General features: G+C 38.7%; 1 pseudogene; it reads left to right on the forward strand.

The window, feature by feature from the left end:
* Positions 1 to 11,732, forward strand: part of LOC129467435 (aconitate hydratase, mitochondrial-like) — a 104,459-nt pseudogene extending 92,727 nt beyond the window's left edge.
* The last annotated feature ends 785 nt before the right edge of the window (positions 11,733 to 12,517 follow it).

Consider the following 12,517-nt stretch of genomic DNA (forward strand, 5'->3'; position numbering starts at 1 on the left):
CATGAGTTTCCTAAGACTCTCCTACATCCTTTCAATAAAATCCCTTAATTCTACTCATGCTTTTTAAATCAGCTTCTGTTTCATGTAACAAAATATACCCTAATGTCACATCCCAATAATATCTCAATAATTTAGCATAACTTGATGCTACATGAAGCATACATAGAGCTTAAAGTAGAAATCTATAATTTAATCTATCAAAAATTTTACAGTTTTGTAGTTATAACTTTTTATTTCTGTTTTAAAATTACAACAGTAACTTATGTGTGGATAGTCAGTGTACAAAATCATGATACAGAAATGAATAGAAAACCTGTAGCTATGAATCCTTTTACTTCCTCACCACAGATTGGTCATTCCTATCCCCTCTCCAGAGGTAAACACTAATAACAATCTCTCTGATCTGTTGCATGCCTCTACATATATAAATGTTATGTATTTCTTAACACAAGCAGTATAATACTGTATTTATTCTTTTGCAACTTGCTTTTTCAATCATTCATGTGTCTTAGATAGAGTTCTTGTCAGTACGTTTATATCTTCCTGATGCTTTTCAACAGCTCTATAGTATCTATAGTGTTGATAATTATGTTCTTAATTATACCCATAACTTTTACCCTTTCCCTATTGATGGTTACTTTCAATTTTATACTATTTAAAATTACACTGCAATGATTTGTAAAAAAATCACTGTGTGCGTGACTATTTCTGGAAGGTAGACTCCTAGAAATGGAATTACTGGGTCAACTTTCAGAGCTAATTCTAGGTTACCTTCAAAAGCAGGTACTTATTTACCCTCCTACCTCAATATATAAGAAACCACATTTCTCCTACACACTAACCAACCCCAAATACTAGATATTACTAATCTTTTTATTTAAAAATTAGTAAAATCTTTACCAGCCTAATGGGAGAAGAATGTTTTGTTGTTTAATTCTTATAATTCATAGAGCAAGCATGTAGTGAATTTTTTATTTTATTTAATTCAATTTTGAATATCTATTTTAGAGCACTAACTTCATATTGGAAAATCAGATATGAAATTTCAATCATGTCTGAGAAAAATCAGTATATAAACTGTAACCATATAGGAAATATATTTTAAAAATAACATTTCTTGTAAGTTAGCAGGTAGTTAAATACATTGGTAGCATTTCTATATATTAATATTTTGTGAGCATATGCTCTTTTCCATGATATAACAAAGGTTAGTGCACAAAATAGAGAAAAAAGGATGATGTAAAATGCAAAAAAAAAAAAGATAACTTTGCTCAATCTGCTCTTGCCCATGATATCAGCATCAATATGTGCTCACTACTCTTCTTTGACTCTCTATAACCCTGTAGAGGAGAGATTATAAGTGCAAATGGCCCACAGTGATCACGTACCCCCACATACCACCATAGGACAATAGAACTCAAAAGCTAAGTTAATAAGAAGGCAGTGACACAATGGAACTGATTTCTTTAAGGCCTAAATCACTCTAATATCCTTTTTCAAAATTTCTTACTGTAAAACAAGGAAAGAAAGAAACCAGAGCTGAATTTAAAACAAACTCTGAGGCCAGGCACGACGGCTAAAGCCTGTAATTCCAGCACTTTGGGAGGCCGAGGCAGGTGGATCACGAGGTCAGAAGTTCGAGACCATTCTGGCCAACATAGTGAAACCCCGTCTCTACTAAACATAGAAAAAGTTAACCAGCTGTGGTGGTGTGCGCCTGTAATCCCAGCTACTCGGGAAGCTGAGGCAGGAGAATCGTTTGAATCTGGGAGACAGAGGTTGCAGAGATCCGAGATCGCGCCATTGCCCTCCAGTCCCGCGACAGTGGGAAAAAAAAGAAAAAGAAAAAAACAACTCTGTTTACTACAAAATAAACCAATGTCATTTGGTCTCAGTGGAGCAAGTTATCCAGTCACAGTCTAATGCAGTGAAGAATTAAGGTGCTCATTGCTCCTGCAATCAGATCATCTGGGTTTGAATCCCAATGTCACCCCTTACCTTGGATAAATCACTTTCACCTGTCCGAACTCCATAAAATGGAGATGGTAGTAGTAAATCCTCCATACAATAGTTGAGATTAAATGAGAATTGAATGTGATAATCCTTATAAAGTTCTCAGCCTCTGTCTGCTACTACCTAAATGTTAAGTAATAGTGTCTAAATTTCATTCAGTTGCCCAGCTGGAAGTTTTGACACAGGCAAGTACCTTCTGCATCCAGCAGGAACCATCTTGGCTCCAGGCCAACTGCTGCCATGCCTTCCTCCTCACTTTCCTGTCTTAATTACCCCTTTCTTCTATAGCAGCCTGCTCCAGTTTTCTGTCTATCATCTGTCCAAGCTTTATATTCTCATCTTGCCTGCCTGACCAAACCTAGCTTTGCTTTCAACGCTGTATCTAGCTCCAGGAAAGGCACCTCATTCCCCTACACTTTCATAGCCCTTTGGGGATACCCTCTCACCTTAGCGCAAGGCAGCCTGTAAAACAGGATCAAGATTCAAGAATTAAGACAAAGATACAATAATAAGATCTACCATATTATTCTCTAATATGTCTTATCTTTTGAATATAGACTTTATTCACATTTTCAAATATTTTTGAAAGCTCCCTAAAGCTTTAAATGTGCCATTAGGACAGTGCTCATGTCCATGGATTTCCAACTTTCATATCATCAATTTTCAGTGTCTTTATTCTTTTTCAAAAAGGTCAGTGAACAAAAATTGCATTCTGAGATGCAATCTCCGGGATTATAGACCTTCTAGAGAATCTGCCTAATATTCCAGTCATCACACACACACAGCTAAGACGATTCCTGACCCAGGAAAGAAATAACATGTCACTGAGACCTTTTGTATGAATCTTTTTGTTAATAGAACCAGTGAGCTTCAACTGAATTCAATCTTAAATTTCCAGAGCACCACTGCTGGATGCTCACAGAAAAAAACAGGCGCTTCTCTAGGATATCTTAAAATTTAAAATTGGTAACTTCTGTCTTTTTCCAGAATAATGTGAGGAAGCATGAAACTTTTCCCTGCTTGCATTTATTCCTGGGCCCCTTCCCAAACGTCTGCACACTGCACCTGACAATAATATGTCAATGGGCAATGCCAGACTTAGCAGGGAGACAGGAGAGAGATAGAGCGGAGAGGAGGAGACAAGAAAGGAGTAAGGAAAGAGGTAGAAAAGATGAGGCGAAAATTAGGGGTAGAAGCGGGGGAAGGGAGGGAAGAAAATTTAAGGGGTTAGGGAGGGGAGGGGAAAAAATAGAAGGGACTGGAGGAAAAAGGAACAGATCAGGGAAGAAAGCAGAAAGGAGAGAAGGCTTATGAATTAGCTCTCATTAAGCTTTTCCTTTCATTCTTTTCTCCTAGTAGCTAAGAGGAATTTGAAGACATTTCCATAAAAATTTATTTTTGTAGGTACAACAGATAGGACTTTGACAGCAAAAGTTCTGATAATTATCCAAATGTATATTAACAGTCTGTATTCAGGACTTTCAGAGCTTTTAAGATACAACCAATATTTTACAAAATGTAGTTTTCTTCTCTTAAATGAATTAGATAATAACCATGCTTAATGAGCAATTAAAGACTGGAAACAAAGAGTATGAGACTACATAAAATCATTTCTATAAAGTGATTAAGATGGTAGCTGGCATGTAGAAGCTCAGCAAACAATAAATTATTGTTATTTGTGTAATGTTGCAACCCAACAAAACTTACAATAAAATTAGTTGTGTACATATACGTAAGTGTATATGCATGTGGTAATTAGCCATAAGTTCATAAATGTTAGTGCATGTGGTAATTAGCCATAAGTTCTCATAAATTCTTGTAATTAATATTACCCTTACAGAACCAGATCTAGTTTTTCTGTTTTAGAGCTTTGCATCTTTATAGTGTACCACTGTTTATGTTTTCCCTAAATGCAGTTTAATCCTCTTTGCACATTCATGATAATCCTATTCCTAGAGGCCATAGAGGCCAGATAAGTTCCCCCAAGCAGATGCCCCAGCTTCCCCACCATGCCTTAGGCAAACACTCCCTGGGCTCATCTGGAAGGGGGCTGGGCTGGGCACCTGAGGGTAGAAGAGCTCAAGGGTCCTGACTGTGGAGTATGAACTGTGCAGCATCCCCCAGAGAAAGGACAAGTGTGAGGGGACAGGCTGGGCACAGGGAGACTCAGAGAGAGGTGGTTGATGTGTTCGAGAGAGAGGACAGAGTGACAGTCAACCCTGGACACAGGGGTGTGGAGCAGGGCTGACTAGTAGGTTGGGTGAGTGGGATCTAGTTGGGCCAGGATTGGATTCAGGCAGGGCTGGGGACACCAGGGAACTTTTTAATGATTTGGGGGAGGCCTCTAAGCAGAGAGATTTTGAAACCTAGCCATAATGAGTGCAAAATGGCAGAGATAAGGTCAAAAGAACACAGGGGTTCCTCTCTATGCAGGCAGAGGAAAGAAGCAAAATTATTCTCCCCTTCCTGTCCTGCTTCCTGCACTTGTTCTTTCATTAATATTCCAACTGTACTATCCAGGCATCTCCTCTACTTCTCCCATCTCTCTAGGCTTCAGGATGCAGACTATAGATAGAAGTTGGTAAGGTGAGATGGGGTCTGGGGAGTGGGAGATGGAGAGAGCAGACTGGGAACAGAATTTCTTCCAAGCTTCCTTAAACCAAATTAACCACAGAGGGATCACACAGAGAGAGTAAAAGTATTTAAACTCTGTGACTCCATCACCAAGTTTTGAGGGTTCAGTGCCTACTCCCCAGCCTCTATCTTCAAAAATGGGGATTGTAATCATTCTGGGAATTATATATCCTTCTAAGGTTGAGGAGGAAAAAGCTGCATAATCATTTCCCAAGCAAATGCATCTGCATCCAAAATTCTGATTACAATTGCAGGGAGTTCATAGACCCCCTGGATAAGTCCAGGGACCACAAGTTTAAAATATTTAATACCTACATATGTTTACCGTGAATCACATCCTAATACTAAGTAAATATATGCAGCAGCATAAGGGACTGAACGTCGTCTCCCTGGCGTTTTCAGGCCCGAAACTCCCAACATGTCTGCAGTTTCCAGGGGATCAAATGAGAGAGCTAAACAATGAAAAGAAAGCTTGCTTCATGGTCATTTCTCTCAGCATTTGAAATGAAATAAAATTAATGACAAGGACAAAGCATTTTTTAATGGATACAAAGTTTCTGTTTGGAATGATGAAAAGTTTTGGAAGTAGACAGCGGTGATGGTTGAATATCACTGAGGCTTTCATTAATGCCACTGAATTATACACTTAAACTGTTTAAAATGCCAAATACTACATTATATACTGTACCACAATTAAAACAAGGCTAAAAAATTATATTTTAGAAAAGGAGGAAAGTGTCAGTATACCAATAAAAAAGAATCCAATACTATGCCTGGCATGTGATGGACACTCAATGAAAGTTACACTCTTCTCTCCCTCAACCCCGGACATGGGAATTCCTGTAGGGCTACCACACTTCCTGGTCTTTGGTGGCTCCTGTAGAGGGTCTCTTCCCTTGCTCTGTCACCCTTCCTTTTGAAATTTTTTTTAGCTTTATTGAGGTATAACTGATGTACCAAAAATTGCACACATTTCGTGTGTACCTCTTGATGAGTTTGGAAATGTGACTACACCCATGAAACCATCACCACAACCAAGGCACTAAACATATCCATAACCTTCAAAAATGTCTTTATGTTCTTTTGTGGGGTTTGGGGGGTTTCTTGTTATTGTTTGCTTGGTAAGAACACAACGTGAGATTATCCTCTTACATTTAAAAGTATACAATACCATATTGTTAAACCTAGGCACTATGTTGCACAGCAGATATCTAGTACTTTCTCATCTTGCATAATAGAAACTTCATACCCATTGAAAAATAATTTCCCATTTCCCCCTCTCCCCATCCCGTAGCAATCACCATTCTAATCTCTGCCTCTATGGGTTTGACCATTTTAGATACTTCATATAACTGGGTTCATATAGTATTTGTCCTTCTGAGAATGGCTTATTTCACTTAGCATAAGGTCCTCTAGGTTCACATATGTTATCAAAAATGGCAGGATTTCCTTGTATTTTTTAAGGCTGAATAATATTCCATTGTATGTTTATATCACACTTTCTGTATCCATTCATCTGTCGATGGGCATTTGGGTTATTTCCATATTTCAACTATTATGAATAATGCTGCAATGAACATAGGGTAGGGAACACATTCAAACCATAGCCCCTTCCAACTCTCAATCTATAGGATCCGTAGCTCCTCTCCAACAGGAAAACCATGTGCTGATATCCACCTGCATTACACATAATCTAGTACGTTAATGGAAAAACTTATGCCTTGAGTCCTCTAGAATCTTCGATTTTCATAATCAAAATTCAGCCTTTTGCAACCAAATCTTCTTCTGCCAAACAGTAAGGAGGCTCAAGAGCCCATTTTGAACCTCAAACTTGAGAACTGGTTTCTTATTTGTTTTCTCTGCTGTAGAATTCCTTCCAGAGGAAATTGATACCTCTAGTCTAGTTTGAATGGTGAGAGTATACCAGAGATTAAAAGGAACTAACGGGAATTTTTTCAAATGGTTAATATATTAAAATGTTGTACCCTATTCCTTAACTGTGAGTGTTTACCAAAGGATTTTGTCTTTGTGTGGCTGTGCATACATGCAGTTTGGCAGGAATGCAGACCATATGCACTGCTCTGGCCCCCATCAGCCTGTTTTTTTTTTTTTCTGTTTGTCAGCAATATCTGGTTATATGTTCATCAGAAATATTTTGTTTCCATAATCATTATAGTGGCTTGGATTCAGAGCCACTAGATCCACAGAATATGCAGACAAAAAGTAGAGTCAGCCTATTCAATATATTTCAGTAGTAGCCAAGAAAATTCAGGCACCAAGCAGGAAAAACAAAAACGGAAAAGATTTATGTGCTTAAGAATTAATAACTGGGTATCATTCTTTGAGCCAAAAAAGACTGCAAAAAAATACTTTATCAGTGGCAAAGCTCATTAGTTCTTTTAATACCAATTGTAATGTCCTGAATCCCCCGTCTTTCCAAAAATGTTTTATTATATTTGATAAATTTTTCATTGAAATGAACTGAAATAACTCTGAAAGGCTGGAAGCCTTGGAGCAGATGAGTTTGGGTAAGCTTAGTGAGAATTTATATCTGTGTCAAGCTACCCTGGCTTGTAATTCTTTTTCTAACTTATATACAACTTTGATTGAATATTACCATTTTCTATTAACCACAGTTAGGTGAGATCTTTACAGAAGCCATTTCAACCCGAAACTTTAAAAAAGTTCAGATGTTAGTGTTTCAATGTTCAATCATTTTTATAGACTCCTACTGTCTCTGGTTTAAACATGAGTCAAAGAAAGAGAAAGTCCAACGAAAACCAAATGATTCATAGAAACCTAAGATTAACTTGTTGTCCAGTTCATTTCCAGGGTCACATTGCAGGGGATGATAAACCATCTTACTTTAAAAATCTGCATGGAGGTAGATTCTATAACCTTTTTAAATTGCTTACTCTAAGAATCTATGTTTTGAATATATATATATATATATATATATATATATATATATATATATATGTAAATTTTCAAAGAGAGGACTAATTTTAATTTCCTCCAGACAGACTGTCAATTGGGCTAGCATCATTTATTAAATAACCCAACCTTTGCCCAGTGAGTTAAAATACCACTTTGTCATGTATTAATGGCTGCATAGTATGTTATAGATACCATAATTTATTTAAGAAAGGCAGCATATGTGATGGTTAAGATGTAAGATGTGGATTCTAGAGTCAACTGCATGGGCTTGCCATTTATTAGCTATGTGATCTGGAGCAGCTTTCTTATTTTAGTTCAGCAATTTTTTCTTTTTATTTTTCTTTTATTGTATAAGACAAAAGGTTTGACTAAGAAATACATTTTTAAATGAATATATTTTTTATTTCAATAGATTTGGGGGTACAGGCGGTTTTTGGTAACATGGATACGTACTTTAGTGGTGATTTCTAAGATTTTAGTGCATCTGTAACCTGAGCAGTGTACACTGTACCCAACATATAATATTTTATCCCTCATCCCCCTCCCAACTTTCCCCCAAGTCCCCAAAGTCCAGTATATCACTCTTATGCCTTTGCATCCTCATAGTTTAGCTCCCACTTCTAAGTGAGAACATATGATATTTGGTTTTCCATTCCTAAGTTATTTCATTTGGAATAATGGCCCCTAGTCCCACCCAAGTGGCTGCAAAAGACATTATTTTATTCCTTTTTATTGCTGAGTAGTATTCTATGGTGTATATATACCACATTTTCTTTAGCCATTCATTGGTCAAAGGGCACTTAGGTTGGTTCCGTATCTTTGCAATTGTGAACTGTGTTGCTATAAACATGCATGCGCATGTGTATTTTTAATATAATGACTATTTTCCTTTGGGTAGACACCCAGTAGTGAGATTGCTGGATCAAATGGTAGATCTACTTTTAGTTCTTTAAGGACTCTCCATACTGTTTTCCATAGAGGTTGTACTAATTTACATTCCTAGCCACAGTGTAAAAAGTGTGCCCTTTTTACCACATCCATGAAGGTATCTATTGTTTTTTGACTTTTTATGGCCATTCTTGCAGGAGTAAGGTGGTATTTCATTGTGGTTTTAATTTGCATTTCCCTGATGATTAGTGATATTGAGCATTTTTTCAGGTTTGTTGGCTGTTTGTATATCTTCTTTCGATAATTGTCTATTCATGTCTTTTGCACACTTTTTGATGGGATTTTTTTAATGCTGATTTGTTTGAGTTTCTCATAGAATGTGGATACTTGTCCTTTGTCAGATGCATAGTTTGCAGATATTTTCTCCACTCTGTCAGTTGTCTGTTGACTCTGCTGATTATTTCTTTTGCTGTGCAGAGCTTTTTAGTTTAATTAGGTCCTATTTTTTTGTTGTTGTTGTTTTGTTGCATTTGTTTTGGGGGTCTTAGTCATTAATTATTTGCCTAAGCCAATGTCCAGAGAGCTTTTCTGATGTTACCTTCTAGAATTTTTATGGCTTCAGGTCTTAGATTTAACTAAGTCTTTGATCCTTCTTGAGTTGATTTTTGTATGAGGTGAAAGATTGGGATCCAGTTTCATTCTTCTACATGTGGCTTGCCAGTTTTCCCAGCACCATTTATTGAATAGGGTGTCCTTTCCCCACTTTATGTTATTGTATGCTTTGCTGAAGATCAGTTGGCTGCAAGTATTTGGCTTTATTTCTAGGTCATCTATTTGGTTCTATTGGTCTACGTGCTTATTTTTATGCCAGTGTCAAAGCTCAGCTATTTGTTAGCTTTGTGACCATGCGCAAGTTACTTATCCCTCTGTGCCTCAGTAGCCTCATCTGTAAAATGGGGATAAAATCTCTTGTGTTATTTTCATTAGTTGAAATGTTCTGCTGTGGTAACAATTCAATTCCTATGCTCAATGCTTAACACATCAAAGGTTTATTTCTTGCTCTAGTCATTGTCCAATGTGGGCCGGGTGGCTCTCTTTGGTGGCTCTTCTCCATGTGATGATTTTGGGATCTGGGTTGCTTCAAACATGTGGTTCCTAAGTTGCCATGGAAGAGAAGACAGAGCTGAAATGTCATTCTGAATGATCTTTGGACTTGGGTCTATAAATGGCGTGTGTTACTTTTGCCTGTATTTATTGACTAGAGTCACATAATTTCCAACCGAACTGCTAGGGAACTTGGGAAAGACAGTCTTCTTTTATTTCCAGGGAGAGGAAGTGTTTTGATTAACACAAAGTGCAGTCTCTACCATATTGAATATTTGCCTTCCAGAAAGGTTATACTGATTTACATTCTCACCTTTAGTAAATGAGACTACTTACTTCCATTCACTATTGCCTATACAGTTGTTATATTTCTTACTTTACTTTTTATGAGTTTTATAAACTGAGAAAAATGTCAACTTCTATTTTTTATGTATTTAATTATATTAATTTTAAAGTTAAAATTAGCCACTTACACTTATTTATCTTGTTTTATAAATTTCCTATCCATTGAGTATAATAATAGCTGAGTTAGTTAAGCAGCTTGATAGAGTGGGAGGAAAGGACTAGATTTTGAGTTAGAATATTGAGCTTTGAGTACCAGATCTATCACTTATTGCCTGCATTATTTGGTCCTCCTTAACTTCAGTTATTTAAATGTGAAAGAGGGAAAATAATATATATCTTTCACAGGACAATATAGGAGTTAGTAAAATATATGTAAAGTATACATATTTTAAATATATATCATTTATCTATGTTCTTATAAAACTTCATACATTCCTTTATTGAGTCATGTATTGTTTTCAATGATTTCTTCTATCTGTTTCTTCCACTAGACCATGAGCTTTTTGAATGGATGCATTTGTGTTTGTATTCCTGGAGCCTACTACAATTTCAAACATACAGTAAACTTTAGATGATTGTTTCTTGAATGAATGAATAAACAAAATGATGATATTGGATCCATTTTAGATTTTACAGGCTTAAAAAAAAATCCTGCTATATATTTGTTTATTGAATCTTCACAACAATCCTTGGCATGAGCTTGGTGGATACCATGAGCTTCTGAAACAAAATGCTAGAGAGCCTCAAGTATTTTCTACCTTCTGTTCTTTGCTGGGTATATCCATTGCTGTTTACCAACAGATAAAAGGGGGCCCCTGCATTGGCCAGTGGGACAGGAAGTACATCAAGAAGGGGGAGAAGAACACTATCGTCACCTCCTACAACAGGAACTTCACGGGTCGCAATGACACAAACCCCAAGACCATGCCTTCATCACCTCCCCAGAGATTGTCACAGCCCTGGCCATTGCGAGAACCCTAAGTTCAACCCAGAGACTGACTGCCTGATGGGCAAGGATGGCAAGAAGTTCAAGCTGGAGGCTCCAGATGCATATGAGCTTCCCCAAGCGGAGTTTGACCCAGGGCAGGACACCTACCAGCACCCCCCAAAGGACAGCAGCAGGCAGCATGTGGATGTGAGCTCCACCAGCCAGTACCTGCAGCTCCTGGATCCTTTTGACAAGTAGGATGGCAAGGACCTGGAGGACCTGCAGATCCTCATCAAGGTCAAAGGGAAGTGTTCCACTGACCACATCTCGGCTGCTGGCCCCTGGCTCAAGTTCCATGGGCACTTGGAATACATCTCCAACAACTTGCTCATCGGTGCCATCAACATTGAAAACAGCAAGGCCAATTCCATGCACAATGCCCTCACCCAGGAGTTTGGCCCCATCCCTGATACTGCCCACTACTACAAGAAACATGGCATCAGGTGGGTGGTGATTAAGGATGACAACTACTGCGAGGACTCACGCGGGGAGCACACAGCACTGGAGCCTTGCCACCTCGGGGGCAGGGCCATCATCACCAAGAGCTTTGCCAGGATCCATGAGACCAAGGCCTGCAGGGCCTGCTGCCCCTGACCTTTGCTGACCCAGTGGATTACAACAAGATTCACCCTGTGGACAAGCTGACCATTAAGGGCCTGAAAAACTTCTCCCCTGGCAAGCCCCTGAAGTGCATCATCAAGCACACCAACGGGACCCAAGAGACCATCCTCCTGAACCACACCTTCAACGAGACGCAGATCAAGTGGTTCCGCGCCAGCGGTGCCCTCAACAGAATGAAGGAGCTGCAGGAGTGAGGGCAGTGCCTCCCACCCACCACCTCCCACCCCCCACTCCCTACACAGTGCTGGCATCATGTTCAAGTTCAGCTCCACGTGCGCTATCAGAGGATCCGATCCAGCCAGCCATGGCCTCTTATTCCAAGGTGGTGTGACCAGACATGCTTCCTACTCCCCGCTTAGCCCATGGAGTGGCTGTGGTTGGCGGGCGGGGGGGGGGTTCTTAAAATAACTTTTTAGCCTCTGCCTTCCTATTTTTAGTTTGGTTCAGATCGTAGGCAGCTCCACGCACGTGTATTTATTTTTGATGACAAGACTCCCATCTAAAGTTTTTCTCCTGCCTGATCATTTGATTGGTGGCTGAAGGATTCTAGAGAAACTTTTGTTCTTGAAAGGAAAACAAGAATCCAAAATCAGTGACAAAAAAAAGAGGGCCCAACCTTTAAACCATGAAGTCTGTACCACATCCTTGTTTTCAGCTCCTAGATAATGCTCTCCACCTGTATAACTTCACCAGCGTTTACTCTCAGAATGCCTGCTGTGCCCTTAGCCCCCTTCTAAGAGTTCCTGTCCATAGATTCTTACTTAAGAAAGTGGACGTAGTCAATTCCTTTAACTTCTATGGCCATGTGTTTTACTACATATCTCTACCACCCACCTATGTTTTGGTCTAGCAAACAGACCAGACCCAAAGGCAATGAATCTCTGAGCTGACCATTAGTCCAGAAAGAGGCCATATACTTCAGCTTTGTCCAACAGGTATGACAGCAGTTAACCAAAACTTATCAAACTCTTACACTTTGGGAATTGG

This window comes from Symphalangus syndactylus, chromosome 18 (genome assembly GCF_028878055.3).
Source record: "Symphalangus syndactylus isolate Jambi chromosome 18, NHGRI_mSymSyn1-v2.1_pri, whole genome shotgun sequence".
In the NCBI taxonomy this organism is placed as follows: Eukaryota; Metazoa; Chordata; class Mammalia; order Primates; family Hylobatidae; genus Symphalangus; species Symphalangus syndactylus.